This window comes from Parasteatoda tepidariorum, chromosome 8 (assembly GCF_043381705.1).
Source record: "Parasteatoda tepidariorum isolate YZ-2023 chromosome 8, CAS_Ptep_4.0, whole genome shotgun sequence".
NCBI classification, from domain to species: Eukaryota; Metazoa; Arthropoda; class Arachnida; order Araneae; family Theridiidae; genus Parasteatoda; species Parasteatoda tepidariorum.
The window spans coordinates 15,469,951-15,496,580 of NC_092211.1; the positions used below are offsets into that span (position 1 = coordinate 15,469,951).

The 26,630-nt window shown below is 26.6% G+C and overlaps 1 protein-coding gene and 1 long non-coding RNA gene across 4 annotated transcripts in view; one reads left to right on the forward strand and one right to left on the reverse strand.

Moving 5' to 3' along the window:
• LOC107450666 (homeobox protein abdominal-A homolog) overlaps positions 1 to 15,593 on the reverse strand; it is a 100,625-nt gene extending 85,032 nt beyond the window's left edge. For 2 of the 3 annotated variants that reach the window (XR_001584974.3, XR_001584973.3), the window contains exon 1: positions 4,180 to 4,316. The gene's annotated coding sequence lies outside the window, so the exon portion shown is untranslated. Of the gene's footprint in view, positions 1 to 4,179; positions 4,317 to 15,335 lie in introns of those variants that run through there. The other variant, XR_006225018.2, reaches the window with a different exon arrangement.
• LOC122269183 (uncharacterized) overlaps positions 1 to 26,630 on the forward strand; it is an 83,299-nt gene that overhangs the window by 3,374 nt on the left and 53,295 nt on the right. The window contains exons 2-3 of the long non-coding RNA XR_011637389.1: positions 3,976 to 4,345; positions 17,393 to 17,432. This is a non-coding gene — a long non-coding RNA (uncharacterized lncRNA). The remainder of the gene's footprint in view (positions 1 to 3,975; positions 4,346 to 17,392; positions 17,433 to 26,630) is intronic.

A 26,630-nucleotide genomic window follows, 5' to 3' on the forward strand; every position in this document is an offset into this window, starting at 1 on the left:
CTCAGATGACTAGAGAACATCAAAATATATTAATATGATGCTTAAGCTTTGAATTAGTTAAACAAAAAATCAACCCTAAGTTTATCTCACATGGTAGAGGCATTATGAAATTCCACTGTTATCTCCTCAATTTTAAGTCAGCACTTATCGCAAGAGTTTACTGTAAATGAGTGCTTTTGTTTATGCACGGATGAAACAGAATATAAATTTTCAAAAGTAAGAGTACAGATTTATTCTGTTTAGTAAAAATACGCATAGGATACTGATAGTGTTTCCGAGTACATACTGTAATAAATCCTGAGTCAAATTACGGTAATCAATGAACCGGTCAGAGAAAATACGGCTCAATTAATCGTAAAATCGATTTTTACTGGAATATGTTATTGAATGAAAAATATACGGTGAATTTCACAATAATAATTACTGTAAAATCATTGAATCACTCTAAAAATATCACTCTAATTAAATAAATATCACTGTAAAAATTACCATGCAGTATTTTACAGTAAAAATGGATTCCATGGTAAAATTAATTTTACGGAGGACCGAACCCAAAGTACAAAATACCGTAATTTGATCCAGAATGTTTTGCAGTGTAATTTATTCTTGTTGCTTTTATTCAGGTAGCTTTTTTTCAAGAAAAATATAGCCTTTCACAAGACTTTGCTTGCTATTCTAAAGAGTAAAGTTAGAACAAAGAAATGTATCGAAGCTTAAAATAACGTTTACAAAAAATTAATTCATAATTATTCCGTAATTTGATCCGGAATATTTTACGGTGAACAAAAATATCATTAAAAAACATTTTCCTATATTTTTTGAAGTGTCATTTAAATGGACAAAAAATTACTAATTGAATTTTGAAAATCTTAACGGATATTTAATGAGGAAAACAGGCTTGAAATAAAGCACAAATCTTTTAGTTGAAGTTAGATTTAAGCCAATTAAAAATGCTTCTTAAAATTTTTATGTTATTAAAGACACATTGTCTTGCTCGTTTCAATTGTTCTAACTAAAAGAACGCAATAAGAAAGCCTCTATAATTAAAGCAACAAATAAATTTGATTTGGCACTTTTAATTAGATTTTTGAGCGTGCCCTATGATTGTTTTCCTAAACCTTATTTAAATTATTATCCGAGAACGTTGAATATGAAACATTAGTTTTCTAAAGAGAATTGTATTTTTTTGGAACCTTATTCATAAATAATAGTAATTATATCTTATAATTAATGAAATATATTTTTTAAATTACGTAAATTTAACAAATAATTAAAATTTTTATTCTTTTTTATTAGTATGAATTGAATTAAAATTTCATATAATCGCTGTTAGTCTTCGTAATTAATATGAATGCGATTAGGTTTACAAAGATTCGTTACCTTAAATTCGTTTAAAATCTCAATTGATTTAAATTTAATATTTTACTTCAAATTTGCCTTCAATAAATCTTTTTGTATTAAAAAACATTATCAAAAAGTATAATTCTGCCGGGGAAAAAATAGTTTCATAATTCTTTTGTAATTTTTTTTGTATAGACAAATGTTTTTTAATATATTATCAATATCATCTTTCGTAATCAATATATCATTCGCAAGATAAATTCTTTCAAATAATGGTGTAAAAATTCTAAATATTTTGAAGGATTGTATTTATTTTTATACAAACAAAATTATTTCATTTTTAAATGATACTATGTGATCAAAATTTTGGAATTCAATGTAATAAATGCATTCATTGTATTGCATGAAATATTACTGATAGTTGAAAAAAATTTTAAATCTTCTAATTATTTTAATATATAAAACGAAAAAATTAAATACGTGATTTATATTACACTAACGAGATTTTGTAATTCAATTTACGAAATATTTTGCTAAGATAAAAGCCTGCAAATGGTTTTGCAAAAATTCTGTTTTTGTTGCTAAAAAAATAAAAGTAAAATTTTTAAATGAATAAATGATATTATATTATGCTATTGAAATTTTGTAATTCAAATAACGGAACGATATAGTAAATAATTGACTCCAAGAAAAAACTATTATACAATAAATTTAATTATGGAACAAATATGAATTAATTTTAATTTACTTCAGAAGTTACAGCAATATTGTTTCAACAGAAAGTTCTACGTAACGAAAATATTTTAAAAAATGCATTAAAATTAAGTGCAATGATTTAAAATGAATTCTTTTTCCACTGGAATAAATCACAAAATAATTTGGGCTTTTTGTTTTAGTCTCTATAACTTGCAAGGAATTTAAATTTGTAATAATTCAATGACAACTAATTCCGTTTAATTAGATAAATAATAGTTTACAAGTTGTTTTTCTTGCAGTTCTGGTGGACCTCTTACTTAATTTAAATTAAATTCAATTTTCTATGATGTTTATAATTTCGACAAATTATTTTACGACAGTCTTTAAGGACATAAAATTATTAGTACTTCATATTTTCATCTGAATTCCAATTTTGTATTAACTAGTGTATGTCATTACTGTAAAATTGATTGTAGCCATTGCTTTAATTTAATTAGATTCAAACAATTATATAATCAATTTCAGATAAATACCAATTTTGTTTTAATTGAAACAAAACTAAATTAAACTAATTCACCACAACATATTAATATTACTTTTTTTCATATGCTGAGCCAATTATAAATCTTAGTTTTCATATATAGTCAATTTTATTTTAACATTATCATGATTACAACAAAATGATTTGTATTATTTGTTTCAGTTTTCATTCATTTTAACAGTTATAACAATAAATTTAATAAAAATAAATTTATATTTTATTAAAAATAGATTTTGCTTCAATTAAAAATAAATTTTGTTTTAATTAAAAATAGATTTTGTTTTAATTAAAAATGATAAAGTAATTTATTTCCTATAAATCCAAAAGTTTAAATTTTTATTTTTGATTTTAAAAAAATGTGTTTTTTAACGGAAACATATCATAAGCAGAGAATAATAAGGATTATTTGCTTCAGTTTCTAAGAATCTAAACAATTATAAATTATTCTTTTCAGTTAACATAAAAACTTGTTAACTAAAGCTTACATAAAATAGTTTGTGGCATTGTTTGGAGTCTTATGAACAACAAATAAACAACTTGAATTGAAAAACCATTTAGACGTTACATTTATTTTAATTGAAACATATGCCACAAAGTGATTTGCACAATTTGCTCAGTTTCTACAAATTTAAACCATAAGTGAAACAGAATAAAATAATTTACTTTTTCCGCTTCGATTTTAATGTATAATAATCTTAAGAAAATTAATTGCTACTTAAACGAGAAATTTATTGTAACTGGAACGCAAATCACAAGGCGGTTTGTATTTGTTCAGTTTATAAATAAGTGTAAATTCAAACAATTATACACTTTCATTTTCAAATAAGACGAATTCGCTTTAACTGAAAATGCACAGCAATTTCAATTATTTATTTCAGCTTTTTCGAAAGCAAGTAATTAAAAACTTTCATTTACAATAGTAAAATTTGTTTTAAATGAAACATCATAAAATAATGTGAGTTAAATAATTTCAGTTCCCATTAAATCAAACAACTAAAAATTTTCATATTCATTTAAAATTTAAATTTAAATGAAAAGTAAATTGTACTATCAATTTCAAGTTCCTATTTCCCTTCACGCTAAAAATTTATTTTAAGTGTAACTCCATAAAATAATTTTTAACTTTTGTTTTCATTCTCATTCATTTAAAAAAAAATACTAACTTTAATTTTATCTAAAAGACCAATTTGTTCTAACCGAAACACCATGAAATATTTTTTTTATTATTTATTTCAATTCACACGAATTTAAACAATTATAATTTAAATTTATAAGTGAAATGTGTTTTGCTTCATTTTCTATGAGTTCAAACAATGTTTTCATTTTAAACAGAAATTAAAATTTATTTTATCTTAATCAAATCATTGCCACTAAGTAATTTACATGATCTGTTCCAGTTTCAAATTTCCTAAACAAGTGCAGCCATTTTCCATGGGAAATCATTCGTAACGGTAAAACAAAACGACACACGGAAGCAGCAGCCAAATGTCAAAAACTGTTTTGAAATACCAAAAACTATATCAGTGTTGAGACGCATTTTCAAAGGAGCTATTTTAAACTGCCATTAGCTACGGAATAGAACAAAAGAATTATCCACTTACCTCTCTGAAAATTATCGTCTGCTGTTGTTGAGAATCGGCCGCCATCTTGGACGTGATGCGCGTCTTCAGTGATATGCAGCGACAACGGAGGTTAAAAGCTCTACTGAAGAAGAATTTTAATGGCCGGCCGCAGTGGCGGAGAGAAGATTGCCCCAGAGTTTGAGAAGTAAGTGACGGGGGTTTAATTATATTTTACGTTCCCGAATTAGGGCTATACTGTTAGTATTCAACGTCGAATCGGAGCTCTTCCATAAAAATAAAAATCGTCTGCATTGGGGGTGGGGGGCGCTGTGATGTCGCTTTTTTGAAGAGGGAAAGAAATGCTTATCTCCAGCCAAAGAATTTATCTTCTACTCAGAATTGAGGGGCCGGAATTAGGGTTTTAATGCACTGAAACACATGAAGCTAAACGCTTGTCTGTCTATTTTATCTTTGTTTCAATTTAAGGAAATTGATAGCATGAAAAAACCACGTTATGTTCAGCATCTCTTAGTCTTGATATATATATCAAAAATTATTAAGAATTTTATCGTAATCAAATAGCTTCTAAACATTGAGCTTTTAATTAACGAATAAAAGTGATGCTTTTTTGGTTGCGATTGAACTTTATCCGTTTCAAAATACTTGAAAATCGAAACAATAGAAAATTATTGATCGGATAAATTATAAAAAATATGCTAATATAATAAAAATCAGTATTTATGTTTATTTAGTTCATTAGAAATTGTTTTTTAAGTCCTTAAATAGAACAATGAAATCAGAAGCTATATAGCTATAAACATCTATATCAGAAGCTATATATATATATATAAACATCAATAGCAGAAGCTATGCACAAGCTAAAAACATAGCTACAAACACGATTCTATCCGAAAAAAGTAGTGCTTTCTGATATTGTATTAATATAGCTAAAGCAAAACATATCAATACAATAGTTTGAGGAGCATTAAAAATATTAAACGAAAATTGAACCCATTGAGCAAAAAATGCAAACTAAAAATAAAAAATGCAAAACAAAACAATCAAGCAATTATTGATCATAAAAATTCAAGGAAATACAGAATAAAACTCAAAATGTAATATATAAAGCTAGTATCGAATTCAAATGGACTTAAACTTATAGGCATTTTTCAAAAATGATGTAAAATGTTTTCGTAACAAGTTTGATAAAATACACAATATTAAAACAGAAGCGTAAATAGAGGATGAAGGAAATCAACTAATGGCCCATTCGTACTGAAGTACAGAAGCGCGTTTGATTTGTTAATTACCTTGGATTGGCCCGAATCTGGATGTGCGTAAGGTAATACTAATACTATACTGGATAATTCAAAGTTTATAAATAATTAGGTTGAATTTTATTAAAAAAATTTTAATATTAATAGGGTTGAATTTAGAGAAATAATTAACATTTAATGAAAAAAAAAATATTTAAAAAGAAAAAAAATTATTTTAAACTACACTTTTAAAAAATTATTATAAAAAGTCCTTTATTGATAATGAAACATTTTTAGCCATTTAAAAATCTAAATTTAGTTAACAAACAAGTTTTTAATTATAGCATACAATTAGCTCAATGATTTTATATAGAAATTAATTACATCAGTTGGATATCTATTGTTTTTCTTTTCTTTAATTTAATTTTGAAAGAGTTCGTCGATTTCTTTTTTCGATAAAAGAAACGTTACTACCAATTCTTTTAATTCTATTCATTTGATCAAAATTGTTATTTAAATAAATGCTTTTTGAAACATTAGAATTTTATGTAATTAGTTTATTTATTTAAATTTGAAATCATTTCTTTCATCTTATAAATCAACAATGAAGATATTTTCTTCTTTTTTATTTCTTAAATACAAAATATTTAAATTAGTATTATCGTCATGATTACGAATTAAGATTAATTCCTCTGGGTAAATATTATTCACCAACATTGCATAATTTTAAAAATTAAAGATAATTAAATCATCAATAAAGCAAAAAAACAAATTTAAAATTAAGAGTATAATTTCTTTCATAATGGTGAAAAAATAAATTAGTTATTAATAATTAGATCATTGTGGTATTCCATCAATTTCAGCAAAAATATGTTTTCCATTGTAAAAATGATTATTAAGAAGACAAAAATTAATTAAAATTTACCAACAATCAAAATTGCAACTAAGGATATTTTCATAATCTTAGTAATAGCTCAAAAAAACATCTTTTAGTTTAAAAAGGGAAATGCGATTAAAGAGATTTTAAAAATCAAAAGTCGCAATAGAACTAATTTTATTTTGCTTAATAAATTCTAAAATAGGTTGATTATTTGTGATTTTCCAAGAAAACCCTTCTTTAATAATATTGTTTAATAATTTTATTAAAATAGTTTGAGTAAATGGTGGCATGTTTAGTTAGGTATGATTTAGACCCACAATAAATGATTGCTCTAAGTTTAAAATTTTAACTTTATGTTAATATATATATATATATATATATATATATGATGTCTTTGGTAAATGTCCGAAATATATACTAGGTCTAGTCAAATGTCACTGCCTGGTACACATTTGCCCGGTATGCCCTACATCAATGTTTTTTTAATTCCTTGCCCAGTATGCATTTAACCGGTACTCCGGGCACTGATTGTTCTCCTAATCTATCCTAAGCAGGTATGAAAATATTGAATAAATATAATAATATCAACGAATGAATTAATACCAAATAGGATATAACAAATATTTCGGACATTCGCCCAGTGTGATTGTTGACATTCACGATTGAAAGTCAACATTCTCTTGATTTCGGTCATACGCGGTAACACATACACACACAATACCGTATTTCACTTAAGTTTGTATATCTTGGGTGGCCATTGCAATAGCTTAGAAGATTATTGAAATACTTAATCTTTACTTTTTTTTTCACGCACAAAAATATTTTTACATTTTTGATAAAATCCAACAAGATTTGATTTTGGAAACAAGAATTTTTAGTACTTTCCTTTTTTTCCCAATGGAAAGAAATATTTATATTTCGTTTCTTTGCGAACAAGAATTCCTTATATTTTATTCACAAATAATATTTTTTAATATTTTCCTTTTGATTCTCACAGAAAAGAATTCTTTACTTTTATTTTTATTTATTTATTGTTACTTAAGAATTGGAATTCAATTTGTGTCACATCTAGTAGATCTAAATAATATATTCCACATAGCTTATATATTCTATGTGCCTCTGCGAATCCAATTTTTCTTTCGTTTAAAAGTTTCACATCTCTGAATATCATTAAAAGGACGTGTGAGGCCTGTTCTTTTGATTTTATGTAAGTAGAATTTCTCATTACAGTTTCCTCGAAATTCGTTGGTGTGACTAGCAGAAGTTTGATATCCAATATGCCAAGATGGAAATATATATTTTCTTCAGAAGCTCATACAAATTAGAAATTTTATTAAACTCTGTTGACGCCTTGATTAACAACGTAGAAATCGTCCAAATTTCAACGTAAGTGTCAACGTAAGTCGAGTCCAAATTACTGCACTTAGGTATAAAACTTCAAAACTTTTACGCTCAAAGAATTCACCTTTGAGATAAAAGTTTGTAACTAACAGCATAACAATTAAAAAAATATCATCGATTATGTTTTTCAGCAACACTAAAATAGTTATATATTAATTAAAAAGAGCAATCGTGTTTTCAGGTTTAGAGTGTTCTTATATTTTTATTCGTAACATATTTGATAATATTTTCGAAACAGGAGCTTGGAAATAGCGCATTATTTAAAAAAGTCCTTTTTATATTTTTATTTAGTAATTCAAGTATATTTTTTTAATCGAATTTCCGGAACAACTAATCTACAGAATAAAAAAATTAGTCAATACAATAAATATTGTTATATTACATTTTAAATTGTAGTTAAATTGCTTTTACAATTTAGATTATATTAATAAAAATACATTTTAAACACAAATTGTTATTCTTCTTTGAATATAGAAAATTTTGTTTTATTCATCCGATTTATAATTCCATTTCTCATCATCAACTTATGTATATTCAGTTTATACCAGTGTATACTGTAATTATTTTACTGCGTATACTGTAATTACTTATATACAGTGTATACTGTAATTACTTATATACAGTGTATACTGTAATTACTTATATACAGTGTGTACTGTAAATACTTATATACAGTGTATACCGTAATTGCCTATATACAGTGTATACTGTAATTTAATTGCAGTTAAGGAGTATACTTTAACTACTTATATACTGTGTATACTGTAATTTAATTACAGTTAAGGTGTATACTGTAATTAAAGTCACGTCAGTTTCGAACACATTTGATTTTATAGAGAATGAAATCAGAAGCTATATAGCTATAAACATCTATATCAGAAGCTATATATATATATATAAACATCAATAGCAGAAGCTATGCACAAGCTAAAAACATAGCTACAAACACGATTCTATCCGAAAAAAGTAGTGCTTTCTGATATTGTATTAATATAGCTAAAGCAAAACATATCAATACAATAGTTTGAGGAGCATCAAAANTAATCAGAAGTATTTTTTTTTTTCATAATTGTCACTAACAAGCATTACGGTATTATTGCCTGAAATCTATTTTTCTCCAGACAATAAAAGCTAAATTGATAACCAAATTTATATTTGGTTTTTACTGAATCTACATTTGACATTTTAATTAAACACGAGCTACGTTTTTTTTTAAATTTGTTTTAGGGGCTTTTAAATATGAACTTATTTATATGATTAGAGAAATTTGGAATTTAAGATTCAACATAAATTGAAAGTTTATAAAAGTTTTTTTTTTTTTTAAATTTCTTAATTTCTTTTTCTTTGCTTTTAAGGTCATTTTAAAATATATAATGTTTTTTGTCTTCGATTAAAATTTATTTACCTTATTTAAATAGTAATGATTATTGACATTGAATTATAATATGCATTTCGCAACTCTTTTTTTTAATTCATAAGCAGTTTCCGTTTGGATTCCTTTACACTACCAGTCTCTTAATTTTTGAACTTTCATCTTACAATTTAATCCCCACCAGTAACTTTGTTCATTTTTGTTTGCAGGAGACACTATGAAATTTCTTACTCATAAACTTTCTAATTTTGAGAAAGTAGAAGATTTCAAACATTCAAATAAGAAAAAGAAGTTTTTAATCATTTTAAGCATGCGCCTGCAAAATTTTAATTTTTTTAAAAGTTGATAATAATTTTTTAAAGGAATAGTTTTTGCATGTAATAATTTTGTTCTTGTTAATTTGATTTTAAAAAGTGGTCGATTTTATAAACCAGTCTTTTTTTAATGGTGGCCGTGCTAAATATTAAAAGGTTTCACTTAGGGGAGCAAACATTTACTTTGGTTCAAGAGTTCTTACAGGGAAAACTGTTAGTTTATCTTCAATGAGTAAGGAGTTTGAAACATCAATGGAGAAAAAAAAATATGAGACAATGTATATTTTAATAAAAGATAATCAAGCTTTCAATGGTGGATTTCTCCTGACAACAACAACAATAAAAAAAAGAAGCTCACAACTACATTTTATTGACTATGAAATTGCGCAGAAAGCACTATATATTTTTAGTGAATGATTATAATATTTCATTATTTACAGAATCAGTCTGAAATTGAAACAGTTAGTGTTATATTTTAACGGGAGTTATAAATTAAATTACCGTTTTTTTTAAAAAAATATTTAAATAAAAAACTGCTATTACAAAAAACTGTCCTCTTATTGTTTGACACACAGAAACTATCGTCCCCCTTTTTGTTTCTTCTAGAATGATGTAAAAGATTTCACCTCTCTTTGAGCAGTCCTTAACAATCACACAGAATGTAGTGATCATGTTCACTTATTTCGTTTATATTGGGCTTTTTTTTTAAAAAAATTTTTTTTAAAAACCCACCTTTTTTCATAAAAAGACAATTAGATTTTCAATTTTTTGAGGCGTTATTTGCCTTACTATCTTGCGAATACAGCAACTATTATCACCATTTTTGTTTTCTCAAAAATTCTTCGTATTTAAATAAAAATATACTCCTTAGTTTCTGTAATTTTCTTTTATACATTAATTATTTATTTCTCATACGAAGATTAAATTAATAACCGGTACTTATGTTTTAATTTTTCTTTTTAATTCTTTAAGTTAAGAGCAGTATTGGAAAGCATTGTCTTGAGACTTTTGCAAATTGAAAAGCGTATAAGCAATCACTATGCGCAATTTTACGAAAACTTATGAATTGCTACAAAACTACGATTTTTTACAAAAAGGAACAAAAATTAAATTAAAGCAGAATAACAATAAGATAGATACATATTTTAAATGCTTTTTGTTAAATTTTTTTTTAATTTTTCAAGATAGAACTACTTAATTATTTAACAGTTGAACCAACAGAAAACGTGTGGACAAATACTTTATGAAAACTTTTAATTGGCTATAAGATTCTTATTTTTCAGTTACAGAAAGAAAAAAAATACAATAAAAAATTAAATTGAAGAAGAATGAAAATACGACAAATTATTTTGCTTCTGTGACAAACAGTATTCGATTGTATGTTGAGAATAAAAAGTTCTGCGTTGTTTAATGTGCGGACAGTTATCGATTGTTCCTTTATGTCATTTATTTTATTGATTATCCATGTATAAGCAGTTATTTTTCTTATATTGTTCTTTTTTATGCTATCTTTTTATTGTTTTACAAAAGAACCAAATAAGTTTGATTTTTAATTTTTGAATGTTTCATTTGCCTTTCTCTCCGATGAAAACAGTTCTTTTTATTTTCTTTTATACAATCATTTATGGACTATTTATTTTAAAATGTATTCCGTATATAGTTTTAGTAACCATGTTTTATGCTTAAAATATTTATGTTTTATATAAAGAAGTCTTTCAGGAAAATCATTTCAACGGTAATATAGTCTTCTTGCTCAGTTAAAAAAACAGTTGAATGTATTTCAGTGCACAAAGTAAGACAAAGTAACTTTTATGGGAAAAATGACAATGCTTTTTAGCGAACAAGACAAACAGTTGTCTTGTTCGCTAAAAAAATTTGAATGTTTTTAAATGTGTAAAATTAGACAAATTATCTTGTTTTTATGGGACAAGCAGTCGCCTTATTGTTCGTTAAAAAAAGTAACCGAATGCTGTGCAGTGTGCAAAATAGGATGAATTATCTGGTATTATGAGAAATAGTCACCTTATTTGTACGTTGAAAAAAACAGTTGCATGTTTTTCAATGTACAGAATAAAACAAACAATTTTGTTTTTATGCCGTTCATTGAAAAAAAAATTGTTTTTCAGGGATTAAAATTAAACAAATTATGAGTTTTTAATAAAACAAGTCATACCTCATAGTTACTTGAGAAAGAAGTTGCATGTTTTTGAATGAGCTAAAAGTTATCAATTTCTCAATGTACACTTAAACTAATGTGCAAGTCAATTGATTTGTGCTATTGAACGTCATTATTTAAATCTTTAAACTGGGAACAATGGTCCAATGAATTTTCCAAAGAGTTTTGTGTGTTGAAAATGTACGAAGATTAAGTTCTGAAAATAAGACGAACTATCTGGTTTTTATTCCAGAAGCAGTTATCTATTGTTCGATGAGAAATGATTTATTATATTTTGTTCAGTTCAATGTTGTTCAGTTTGCTGTATAGATTGTTCAATTTTGTCACTTATTTAATAGCTTATCAACGTATAATCTAACTAATGTGCTTGCAGGATAATCAGTATCACAGTGTCAGTACCGACCGTCATAAGTCACTCACTAAAAAATCTAAGCAAGAAACCGTGAGAGGCAGGAGTGCCCTTGAGACGTACATTAAATGAATTTTAAATCAGACCGACGCACCCACATTTTTATAATCCGCTCAAGAAACGTTTAGTTATTCATTAGGGTTGTTGTTCTCGTTCATATCCTTTAACATGACGCATAATATTTAGTGAATTCCTAGCTAACTGACATGTTCATTATTTACACAATTTTTTTATGTTATGAAAAGAAAATAAATTTTATAATAGCATTGTTCTGTGTGGTATGGCAGTATTTTGAAATCTTGAATTTATAATCCGAACGTCTATCTTTTTAAGTAATGGAGTAACAAAAAAATTTGATCGGGCACTCCTTGGCATTTTTTTTTACTTTAAAAATAAGAAATTCGGCATGGTTTTTGGAATATTTACACATTAAAACTTAGCATTTAAAAGATTGAAGCAGAACATAAATCACATTATGCATCGAATTCTGTTAATAACTATGCCTGTTACTTGATTGAAAAGTCCATTCGCTTCAAAAATATATAAATGGGGGAAACAAAACAGTCGACACGCTTCAAGCGCTTAAAAATAGGAGCCCATTTTCAAGACTGGCCAGACGTGAATGAGAAGAAACAAAAGTAATTGGAAATATAAAACGTAAAGTTGTCCACAAAAAATGGTAAAATAAGGGGAGAAACCAAAATAGAAAACCACAGCAGCCGAGAGAGAAAAAAAAAGATGAAAAACGGAGCCACAGTAACCGTGAGGGGTAATTCAGGGTAAAATGTATGAACTAATGTCGTTAAGGAGGGAAACAGTATTTAGATAAGTAAATCAAGATTCTAAGGCATCAAGATGAGTTGATATGACATTTCCTCACTATCTCTCCATAGCGCGTGGGTATGCATTTTACTCTGATTTGCCCCTCTCGGTCACCGTGGTTTTTCTTGTTCAGTTTTTCCTCTTTTTTCCTCATTCTTATTTTGCCATTTTTTCTTTGGCAATGTTAGGTCTTATATTTCAAACAAATTTTTTTTATTCTCATTCACGTTTGACATGTTTTGAAAATGGACTCCTGCTTTTGACCGATAAGTAATCAAGTAGTATCTTATCTTTTCAGTTTATTTGGATTTATTCATTTAATTATGCTTGTTGTTTCACAAGTTCGTTTTGTTGTTTTAAATAGAGGTGTTTTAATAGTATTTTAAAATATGGAACTTATATATTCTGAATACTTTTTACTTATGAAGTACCTGAGTAATTAAGGCGTTTTGAAAACAATCCCAAAAAGTGCTTTTTCTTTTTTTTCTTCTTAATTATGCGTGAATAGATTATGTTTAAATATTAAAAAAGAACACAGATCATATTGAATTTCAAATTGTTAGAATAATTGACTTCATTCTTTGATTGCATTTTAGGCAGTTAAGACTTATCAATTATGCTTTTCCATTAGTTATTGTTTCTACTGTTTTGATAATTAAATTTGTTGCTTCATAAATTGATTTTGTCGTTTTAAGTAGATAAGGCTATTTCAAAGTGGAATATAGTGTAATGCTTTTCAATTCATAATTAATTAGACTGTTTTGATAATTAACCTTGTTGTTTTAGAAATTGGTTTCGCAGTTCAAACTACAAAATAAAGTGAGATAATGGATGATAATTAAGTATAAGAGAAATTTGCAATACATTTTTACATAGAAAAATTTTGATATCAATTTTTCAATCAAAAGTTTGATATCAATTTTTTTTTTATAGTATTGCTTATATGACTGATTAACACTATCATACTTATTGGAATTTTCCCCTTTATAATGTCAAGTTTCAAATAAATTTGCAAGGAAATAGTACTTTTAGAAGTCACAAATCACTTTTAAATGACTCCATTTTAGTGCATAACTGTAATTTTATAACTGAATCTGAATATTTGCGCCATAATTTTAGGGCAATTTTTTGCACGAATAGAGATTTAATCAAAATTCAAAAGTTATGCCGATAACGTATCGAATAAGTCCTGGTTTCTTAAGCATAATTAAGCATAGTTCTGATCTGGAATATAAACGTAAATAAATACAAGAGATTTTTCTTTTCTCAAATTTTGTGTAAAATTATAAGAGGAAGTTTGTATAAATTAGAAAATACATTGAATTAATACCACCTCGAATGACAGTCTAAATTTAAGCAACAATAGTTGCGAAAACCAAATACTGAAATGGTTTTATAAGAGAAAAATGCTCAAATAAAATTTTTAAGCATAAATGAATTCTTATTTTTGTCTAACATCATTAAGTTATTTATGAAAAACAAATTTATATAATTGGTACTGTAGTTTACTTATTAATTGCAATGCAATTATTAATTGTAGTATAATAATTATTCATAATTTTAGTTTATTAACTATGATTATAACCGTAGTTGAATAGCTGACTCAAGCTGAGTTTACGACTTCCAATGCTCAACTACGTAGCCTTGCGATTTTGAACCCAATACAGAGGACAAGGGAACTCCTGAATCAAATACTGGGATACATTAAACTTCGTGGAGGCCCTTTTGATGGAACTAACCAACATTTGCGTTACATGGAGAGGAAAACTACGAAAACCTCCCATGGTTAGCCTGTGAGCATTATATCCATAGAAGCAAACCATCGATGCGAATATGTATGTACTAATAATGGGCTTGAATTAGAAAAAAATTGTATTCATTGAAATTTAAAATTTATAATTTTTTGGTTAGAGAGAAACTAAAACAATCAATGAAAATTAGACTTAGCGTGCACTCCAGTTATTTTTTTTTAGTTCTATTTTTTTTAATATCATAAGTTTAATATTATATGTTTGATTGCAAACATAACTGCGCCATTGCTGATTATGAAATTAAACTTAAAATTCTCGGAAAGAAATCACATGTTCAAAATTAATGATTATAATTAGTAAGAACAAGAATTTCAAAAGGTTATAATGTTTTTTGGTGATTTTTCCTTTATTTAACAATTATTGTAATTATCATTAGTAGTAGTATTGATTTTAATTATGCAAATTGTTGATATTATTGTTATCATCAACATTCCAGAATAATTTGTAAATTTAAATTTATTTTTGTAATGGCAGTAACACGATAGCTTACTACAACTATCGAAAACAAAAGGCAATGATCATAAAATACTGCGCATCGTAAAATTTTTAATATCAGATGATAATTTTTCCACGCGTAAAGCACTCAATTTTTGTAAACATTACAAACAGAATTACACAGAACTGTTATAATCAATTAATCAACTTAGAAATATATCATAAGACAAAAACCAGATCCTCACTTCAAAAAAAAAAATATCTTAAAAGAGCAATTCATAAGATCTGTTTAAAACCAAAGTGGCAGAATGGCACTTACCCGCAAATTCAGCTGATAAGAAAGCACTTTTGCAGCGTCAAAAGCTTCAAAATAATAGAACGTTTTTCATATCACACTCCTATCTCTCTGACCCGTGGCTCCTGTCGCGGACTAAAGAACTTACCAACGGGCACGAGTTTTTTCAAGAGCCACCATCCACTAAACAGAGATGAGGGGGGTATGGGTCCCGATTGAAAATGGGTAATAATAAATCTATCACTTCTGCGTTCTATCCAGTCGGCCATTTTGATAGTGAATCGGTTTATACGACTATGGATTCGGCTTAGTAGAAGAAGCAAAAAGCGAGTGCGTGTAAGCTATCATAAAACCAATTGATAATGCAATAAACAAGCAATAAAATTTTACATACTTCGTGTGGTGTTCTTGGGGACACTTGTAGTCGTTCTTAGAAGCTTTTTCCTTTCTTAAGTGGTTTTCGAACGACAGACTCTAACCACCCACTGAGTTATTATTATTTTTTATTTTTTTGTGACTTTGAAAGAAAAAATAGAAATACAATAAAATCACTTGATAGCGTTTTTGTTGTGAATGTAAATAATGAGAATAAGGCATGCTCAAATGAAAAAAAAAGTTTCGATTCCTTGAAAAACCTTTATTAAACAGAAAATGAATAATTTAGTAATTGTAAAGCATGCTCCGAAATTTGAGTTACTGCTAATTACATGAAATTTTAATATTCTGTTCTTAATGAAAATTAAAATCAAACGTATATGACTTTTTATGAAATATTTTGTAGATACTATTTGTAGATGATTACGCTATTTGATTTTAATTATCTCATTCAAACTGATTTTTTTAAACTTAATATTCTAGTTTTTAAATATGAAAACTGATAATAACATTTTAAAGTCCTATTATAGGATTTTTTTTAATTTACTATTTTGTTTGCCTAGAAAAAAAAAATCGAGCTCTTTTTAAATTCTTATTTAATTTTTTAATTCAATTTTTCTATTTTCTATTTTTATTTTTTATTTTCAACATAGTATATTAAGTAAAAAGAACGACCAATATTCCAAATCCCTATTTTGTTCATAATTTTTTAATTTGCTGTTTTAATCATTATTAATCAATAAAACTGTAAAAATAATAATTACACAATATTCATGCGTATAGTGCTATAAATCATTAAAAGAAAAAATAAAAGATACTTATTAGAACATTTAATACTTTTGTTGGATAAATGGAAATTGAAAGGAAATAAACACATAATAAATATTATAAGTATTCTGTTTTTATTTCTTGAGCGGACAATATTAAAGGAATTTTTAAAAAAAGAACAAAATGCTGCACTTTTTTATAATCTCTTTCTAATGTGCTATGGAGGACGCAAAAATAGTCGCCCTATCGCGATGTTTATTTTTAAATTTGGCTAAATGACATTTCAGTTCGAATTCACAGCATTGTTTATGGGAATAGAATTATAGATAGTTCTACGCTTTTTTATTTTATGAAATAAAGAACTGTAATTAGTTGGAATTAAAGAAAAGCAATATTAATCAGTGGTATGTTGAACCGATTTGAAACCATCTGTGAATGCGATTCTATGTGCATTTTCAACATTTCTTCAGAAATCGCAAACTGTTGTCAAATTTTAATTGACGAAAAATTGCTCAAAGTTTCAATTTTTAAAAAAATAATTATTAAAACTTTTACTTGCTAAAAAGTTTATCATTTTTGTATTTTTATATTTAGGGAGAATTTAAGTATCAAGGGGGCCATATTTTATCAAGGAAAAAAGGAAGCAGTATTTCAAGAAAAAAATAATAATAAATAAAAATAATTGGAAATAATAAAAAAAAAGGTATAAAAATTAGAAATAAACATTAAGAAACAAAAATGTTGCATTTTCTGTGTCCGAGATCATATACTAATCTAAATAATTTTTAAACAATGAAAAATTAAACATATTTATTGCAATTATTAATTTTCAATATTAAATTTTGAAAAAAAATTGCAATTATGTGACTCAATTAGTATTTATCTTTAAATTATAATTATGTTATAAATTATTTATTTGTTTAATTTATTTGTTTTAGCTCTGCTTGTGTTTTGTGCTTAAGACAAAGGATATTTGAGGTATGTAATTACATACATTAAACTTTTAAGTTCTTGTACATTCTTATGCTTGATCTTTCAATGTATTTCATGTTAGCCACAACCACACAATGCCCATTTTAATAATTACAATTAAGATATACTGCCAATGAAGTTTTTTTATTCAATAGTCTTATAGTTCATATTTACATTTTTTCTTTTCTACTATTAATTTTGAGCCTAGCAACCGATTTTTCGTAACTTTAGCATGAAAATTATGAGTTTTATTATATTTTTGGCTTTTAGTAAATTATAAAATTTAAAAATTATATTTTACGTATTCATCATATAATACATATATGATGCTTATTTACACAATGCATATAATGCGATACGATACAAATATTATTTACAATATTTTTATTATGTTTTCCTCTTTTTTAAATTTTTTAAGCATTTCTATATTTTATTCAACCATTAATTTGGAATATATTAATAAATATCATTCTTAAACATAAAAAATATTATAGATAAAGTTATAATTTTTCATGCATTTCTGTCATAATGTTGCGCTGTTAACTTTAGATATAGTAATCAATTTTGCGCAATTTTAACTACAAAATTAAGAGTTGTATTATATTTTAGATCTCTCATTATATAGGATATATAAAATTACACTTCACCTATGTATTATAAAAGATTAATATAAAGTTTACTTACACGATGCATGCATGTGTGGTGTAATATATTCTCGATGTAAGTGATTTATATAATGTTTACCACTTCCTAAACTTTTATATGGATTTATTTATACATTTCATTCAACCCTTAATTATGAATTACTATAACAATAAGTATAATTCAAAAATATGGCAGTGTTTTATTTTCTCCATACAATGCTCTCATTATGTTATACCATTAACTTTATACCTAATAATCAATTTTACGCATTTATAACTAGAAGAATTGTATTATATTTTGAACCTCTGGTCACAATAATATAGGATTTTACAAAATTAAACTTTATCCATACATTATATAAGATTTATGTAATGTTTACATACATAACGAATATATATGTGCAAAGTATGCTAGATTTATGCATGCTTACCGTTTGCTACACTTCTACATACATTTATAAATTTTATTTCAACGTTAATTTCGAATTTAATAATAAATTTAGCTCGAAAACATGATAAATTGTGGATTGTGTTAGTATACATTTTGAATTCATTGCTACTATTGTATCGCTTATTGCTTTTTGTTTAGGATTTAAACTAATTTTATCAAACTTAAGTGATTAATAAAAAAAAAGTATTAGTCATATAACGCAAAATAAAATACATCCAATAAGAATTCATTTAGGCTCATGAAATAATCCAATAGTTATCAAATCTGGAGTTGTAGGAAGAAGATACCGGTTTTCCATTGGGCCTCGACCGGCTTTTTAGGGCGGTCTATACGTTCCGTCTTTCTGGCGTCGCGCACTTGAAAGGCGGAAAGAGATTGATTAAACATAGAGTCCCGCCTCTAATAATTATTCTTAACAAACCATTCTTTATTTAAATCTTAAAACAGTGATTAAAACTAGGATATTTGAACTCCGTTCCAAAAGTAGGGAAAAACGGAAAATTAAATTCAAATATCAATTTAATTTCATTTTCAAAAATTAAACTCGAAACTTCAAATTGTATTTATTCGAATAATTACCAAAATATCTATCCGAGTTTGAGTAATTTACAGAACTTAAAAAGATCTGAAACATAATTCACACTTGATGGAATGATGTTGAATCATTTAATAAAATTTAATAACGTAGAATAAACAAAAGTATTTAATAATGCGAAGTAAACTAAAGTATTTAATTATGTTAAAGTTATATGTTATGCACTTGTTGACTTATTATTATCAAATAATTAATAAAATTCCTATACGAGTTCAAACAATTTACGTAATTATAAAAATCAGTTAAGCATATTATTTAAATTATTTGAAATAGATAGCTGAATAAAACTTAATAAAGTTTTTCCCGCTATTTTGGGGATTTATTTCTAATTTAAATACTCCACTAATAATTATTATGCTTTAAATCGATATTTTCTAAACACGTTAACAGAGTCACAAAGCATCAAAACCTAAACATATTATATTTGTTAAATAAACTAATTATAGCAAAATACAATTAAAAAATAGTGTTTAAAGATTTATTTAACAAATATTAACCATATGAAATAAATTATTAGCTAAATGACTTATATTTTGATTTTAAGAAAAAGGTTATGTCTCAAGTACTGCCTAAATTCTAGTGCTAATAATAAAGTGTTTATTTTAATATAAATGTATGATACGAAAACAAATATATGATGTATTTAGATTTATTATTATTATTATCAAAAATGTGAAAATATTCGTTATTTTTATCATGATAAAATTATAGACCCCTAATCTTGCAAAGTCATACAATTAAGTTGAGAATTTTTTTTTTTTTTGCTGATATTTTTTAGCGAATTAAGCATTATTGTGACTCCGAATACTGCATTTTCGAATACGTAATTATTATGAATTGATAATTCTGCTCATTTTATTAAGTTGAGAAATTGTTTTAGCTTTCTTGGAGAATTTAATAATAATTTGATTACAAAAAAAAACAATATTAATTTGTAATTAATAGCATAATTTGGTATAGTTTTAAAATGCAGAGCAAAATTTTTTTCTTATACAAATGTGCAAAATCATTGTTAAGGCACGATAATTATTCTCGAATGTAAATGTAGGTTTATTCTTCAATACAATATATGTTTTAGTAATATATGAATATTATGAATGCTAAAAAAATAAAAATTGCCGTAAAGTGAGTAACATGTTACGGAACAAAAAATCTGATTTACAGTAATTTTTGCAGTAATAATTACCGTACAATCACTGAATCACTCTAAGTAAAAATGGATATTATGGATGATGCATCCAAAACAACCGGTATTTAGTACGTAATTTGATCTGGAATTTTTTGCAATCCAATACTTTTTAATAACACAAGTTATTAATTTTTGAAAATTAGTTTAATTTTTACATTTATAAACTTATGAGAATGTATTTTATGCATTTCTTATAACTCCTATAAATGAAACCGAAATATAGTATAACAGGAAACAATTTTATAATAGTTGTAACCTCAGTAATATTGATAGTTTTAACCTCTATAATTTAAATGAATAATTCTTAGAACAATATTTAATTTTATATTCCTCAAACAATTTCACAAAACCTTAATTTCAAGTTTTCTCGAAAAATATTTTAAAAATTAAATAAACAATCTAATGAATAAATTAAAAGTATTTTAAAATTGAATATGAAATATATTTCCCACTAATATAAAGTAATTAAAAATATATATTTATTAATAAATGTTTCCTTTTATTGTCTATTAAAATGAATAATTTGTCTCTTCTTAAAATATAAACTTCAGTTAGTACTAAATATAAATTTAATGTCCTCTTCCATAACAAAATGAAATTATTTATCAAATTTCTTTATCTAACGAAATTCAATCAAATCTAACGAAAACTTAATAGCAAAATTTCTCTAAAAGTTCAGACAACTCAAAGGTCAAAAGGCGTTAGAGGTTGAGTTGGGTACGCATTCCCATTGGTCAAGTACACCGCACTAATTATGCTGTTACTCTTCAGCCTTACGGATCTAAACAAAAAAGAAAGAAAAGGATGGATGATGGTGCGGGGGATAGGGCGGGCATTCTATTCTGAGACCTTTTGTAACCGTACCCATAACTTATTCTCGATGCTGTCAATTTGCGTGCTGGTATAATGTTCCGTGTCAAGTTGACGGCTTGTTCAGTAACAAGATATAAGTAGGCATTTTTTTTTTCGGCATCTTGCAAAAAGGAAAAGATATCTACATTTAGGGATTGGTGCGTGCTTCAATCACTAAGCATGATTTAGATATGCTTTCGAAGAACACGTTTGGCTTCTACTGGCCATTTGGAAGGATTGGTCCACTCATTATGGCTGTCCGCTTTGATTTTCATTTTCCTCTCCCCCCTCCATCTTAGGGTTCGCCAGCCGATTAAGCGCGGCAATTATTAGTAATGATTTCGAAATTATCCGCGACCGTGACTGGGGTTTGGAATTTTGAGCAGAATGAATCTTGTTTTTGAGTGAGTTATGAGACTAAGATATCTTCGTGAGGTATTAACTGAATGAAAAAAAGGGAACCCGGAGTTAATTTTAACTTAATAATTTAATCCTGCAGCGTGACAGAATAATTCTTAATCAGAGAGATAGGTTAGAGAAAGTTTTTTTTTTTAAATTTTTTTTTCTGGCTCCATATTTTCCCCAAAACAGTAACCAGATTATCTTAAAAATCTCATTTCCTAATTACGGATTTATGTATTTTTAATTTTGAAGATATCTAGAGCAATGTTCTAATAATGAATACGCAATTACAAATTTTGATGTTCAAAGAGCACTTACACTAAAAAGAGGAAGAAGAAAAAAATGGATGTTGAGAACTCGCAGCTTTTTCTTTGTTTTTGACGAAACCATTGCCTGGAAAATGCTCCTAGCGAATATTTCGTCAAAATGAGAATCTACTTTATTTATTTGAGGATGCGAATTTCATCAAGAGCATAAAGCTTAATTTCGATTAATTGGTAGGAAATACAAGATTAAATAAATAAAAAAAAATACCCATGACTGAATGAGTAAAACGCTAGTTTTAGCAATCAATTTCAAGAGATCAGCTGACAAACGAATGTGACCCTTCCCCAACTTTTATAAAGTGTAGATGTTTTTCAAATCATGATATAAGAGTTAAGGACGGAAGTACAGCTCAAGTATTACTGAATGATTAAAAATCAGAATTTAATTTCTTATAGCGTAGAAAGCAAAGTTTACCTTCTCTAGGTAAATACAGCTCTTAATGCACATCCCATTTATTTTGCTTGATTTCCCATACCGTTTTATAACATGTTTTTTCGGAATTAACGTAGTTTCATTCCGTTAAATCTTTAATAAACAATATTCTTTGAGTTATACCATATTGGGTTAATTTTGACTGAGCTGATTGTAATTCAGAGCAGCTTACAAATTTGGATAATGAAAAGGAAAAAATAATATATACCGATAATGCGTTAATAAAATGATTTTACGGTGATGCTATTTTAATAAGTGTAAACGCGTAATAATGATACAAATAAGGCCAATTTTCTACCTAATTCAACAGCTTAAGATTTTTAGGATTTTATTTAAAAAAGATTCAATCGATGATGGCTAAATCTAGAAATCTTATTCATACCGTTATAACCATGTCATGGTTCAAATAATTAAAGTTATTAAGATTCTGATGATGATTAAAATTTAGCAACTATTCACAAAGAATTGATAGTGCAATAGAGTCAAACTTAATGCCTAATACAACATGTATTAACATCACTTATAAGTAATGAATGATAATGTCATAATTATTTATAAAAAATGCATATAGAGTTTAATAAAATTTATAGATGCTTATAAGAATTGAGGAAAAGAAAATTAATATTTTAAATTTGAATAACAGCCGAAAGAAATTTTGTGTTTGATTAAAAGGTTTAATCAAGTTTTGTGTTTGATTAAAATGTTAAATCAAATACAAAACTTCCTGCATAATTGCATACTGATATAAACTTGATTCTTCGCTGCAACTTTGAAATTCTCAATTATAAAATTAACTCTACAAATCACATTTATTAGTAATATAATTAAAATAGTTTCGATTACAATATTAGTTTAATTTAGGGCATCGTCCAAACTAAGCAATTATTTTAATTTTTGAAAAATAAGGCACATATATCCAATGAATTACTCTTTGAAATAGTTTTATGTGTAAAGAAAATTATTGTTTGTAAGCGAAATGCGTAGCGAAAGAAAATGTGAATTGATATCTTATATAGCTATATCGAGGTAAACTGAAGCTATATTGAAAGGAACAAAAATAAAAATTCAGATTCTTTGAAAAATAAATTCTGCTATTGGGTAAAATACTTGAATTATTCAAAGGAGTTTTCTCAATTCCCCCAAAACTCTAAATTACTTCTGCTAGATTAATACATTAAAGCTACCAGCTGTTTAGTTTTATTACGTTGTACGAAACCCGATTGCAACGAATTGCTTAGCAACCAGTTCCGAATTTGTCAACCGAAGTCTTAATTAACACGAAAACCCAGAGACTCTCAACATTCGAATATTCGATTTCTAGAACTTCTGCTCGAGTCATCCTATTGGAGCTGCACTAATTCCAAGCTAATACAGGTGCTCGGCGCTTCCTGTTCGGCCTAATACTGTAATTTATAGGACCTTATGCATATGCTTCGAAGACTGCGTTCCTGTGAGCCTGTTTATTACAGCCTGCCCTTCATGGGGGGAGGAGAGGGGACTGCATTTTATGGAGCTGCGAGGAAACATAGCTTCTACATATTTATAAAAGCAGCAGCGTGTTTGAAAAGTTTCAGGGGAAAATAGTGTTGGCATTTTTGCGTATTTGCGTACTAATACGGGAGACAAATTTATCCGCAGAAGCATAAAAGAAAGCTTAGAAAATATATAGCTTTCACATTAAAAGCTGGAATTAATGTATTTTAAGACGGGAAACTTGAGAAAGCACTTTTTCTAAGTGATGCTAAATTGAACATAAATTCGCAGTTTGTTGGAATTAATAATGTTTTTTTTCTCTCTCTCTTCTTCTGCCGGTTTCTTTGTAGTAATCTTACTCGCTTAATGCACGAGATTCGTGATGCGATTTTTATTAATTTATTTATTAATATTTTTTATTGAAATACTTAGAAGTTTATTTACATTACCACTATCGGATTTAACATGCGGAAGTAATAAAGACGACTAAAATAAATAGAGAAAGACAGGGATTAATTAATGATAAACCGTAATGACGGACTAAACATACAAATATTCATATTTCAAACAAATTATTCTTAATTCTCAGTTCACGTATCGGTTAATGTATTTTAAATGACCTCATTTAAATAATATAGAATGCAATACCATTTGCATAAGAACTATGGAGCTTCTGTTTCAAAAAGGTCGAATAAGCTTTCATGAATGTATTATTTTATGTAAATATACATTTAAACTATATATGTTTACAATCCTTTATTGTTTATTTCCCATTTGCGTTCATTTCTGTAAATTCATTTGGATGGATTTCTTATTTCAGAGTAGAATATGACTTTTAGCAAATTTCAATAACGATGAATATCCCCAACTTAAATTTGGGTAATAGTGAATAACATCAACTTAAGAATTTTTTGATAGCAGTGAATATCAATAGTTAAACTTTTAATAACAGTAAATAACATTAATTTAAGCAACTTATTACAGCGATTAACATTAACCTAGTCAATTTTTAATAACAGTGATTTAAAAAAAATAATTCAAAAATAGAGAAAAAAATATATTAATTTATAATAGCCACTGTTAAGCAAATTTTAGTGACAGTGAATATTTGCATTTTACTTTTAATAAAAGTAAGTAACATTTACATCGTTTGCAAATTTTTCATAATCAAATCTACGCGTTTATCACTACAGTTAAGTGAATCATTTAAAAAAAAAAGAAAAATAAACTTTTAAGAACTAAAACTAAAACGTACAAAAAAAGAAAAAAAATAAATAAATAAAAAAAATAAAGGTGTAGCTTCATAAGATTTACTTCTATTATCCTTTTAAATGATTTGAAAATGATAATAATACTTCATGATTTTTGATAATAATTCTTAATGACTTTCAATTCCTTAATAAAATAATTTTTCAAAAATTTATATGTAGAAGAAATATTGGTGTTAGTGGACCAGAGCTTGATATTAAAATTAAAAATCTTTGATCGAAAGCTTATTTCTCATTAATACTCCTTGTATTTTTGTTCTTCAAAATGTTACATAAAATATTATTTCGTAATGAAATTCGCTTTTTTAATTAAAATTTAATTATTTAAATTACATTTGAAATTATAACTTGAAAAGTTTCACTTCAATTTAACGGTAATTTGTACATTAATTTTAATTTTGGTTTTTAAGATAAGATTTTCTAAAATATTTATAATTCCTTATGATAATTTGGAATTAAATTTAATTTCAAAATAAGATTTGGATCATTAATAATAAAATAACCTTAAATCCGGGTATTCAAATTAATTTTTCAAACACAATTCTTATTAAATGTCAGCATCTTTACGAACGTCGTTACTGGTAACGACAACTGTACAGCAAAATCATAAACATAACTAGATAAAAATATCCTTACACTTATTTTTATTTTGATTTAGTGATAAATATAAACAAATCATTAATAAAAGAGAGTAAACAGGGAGAGACAGTTACAGTTAGAACATCTTTTCATTACAAACGATATAAATAGGCAGACGAGAACAAACTTTCTTTTAAGAAAAAGAGAAGGTCGTAAAAATGATGAAGAATTGTTGGCGTCGGGTGAAGGCATTAAGTTAAAACTATTCATCTTCTCATCTTGTATCTCATCCTCATCTTCCGCATCAATGATGGAGAGTGAGAGGAGCGGGAAAAAGAAAATATTTCTCATCAAAGGCTTTCTCCAATTCGCGCCGAGTGATCTTCTTTGGTGCGCAGACGCGATTACCGCCTTCATCCAAAAATAAATAACTTAGAGTGAGAAGACAAATAGAAAAAGAAGAAAGAAAGAAAATTGGAAGGAATGAGAAAAAGCTAAAAGAAAATCCGGAGGAAAGTTTTATTCGTGGGGTAGGGTTATAATGTCACGTTCAACTGGGAAAAAGACAGCATCCAACATTCGAATTTCTTTTCTTTTTTTTCTTTTTTCAATCATAGAAAGCAATGAGAAAAAAAGTTTTTCTTTCTTTTTTCTTCTTTCTCAGCTTCGAAAAGTTGGGGAATTTTTCTCAATTATTCAGAGGAAATGTCAGTCTTTTTCTAAGAGGGGTTGATCTCAAATAGAAGGCTGATTTTTAGTGTAACGTTATCTGGAGGAGGTATTCCTGAAAAAAAAAAAAATCCCGGACGTTTAAAAATAGGGACATATTATGTTACGTCATAAAAAGCCGTTTATAGATGCTCTTGTGTCTTTAAGTGCTGTAAGTCTATGTCACTCAGCTTCAAGGTTATATTCATGGCTTTTCAAGACATTTCAGACAGTCTACTGGAAGACTTTCACCCGAGTTTTATTTTAGATGTATGAGAATATAT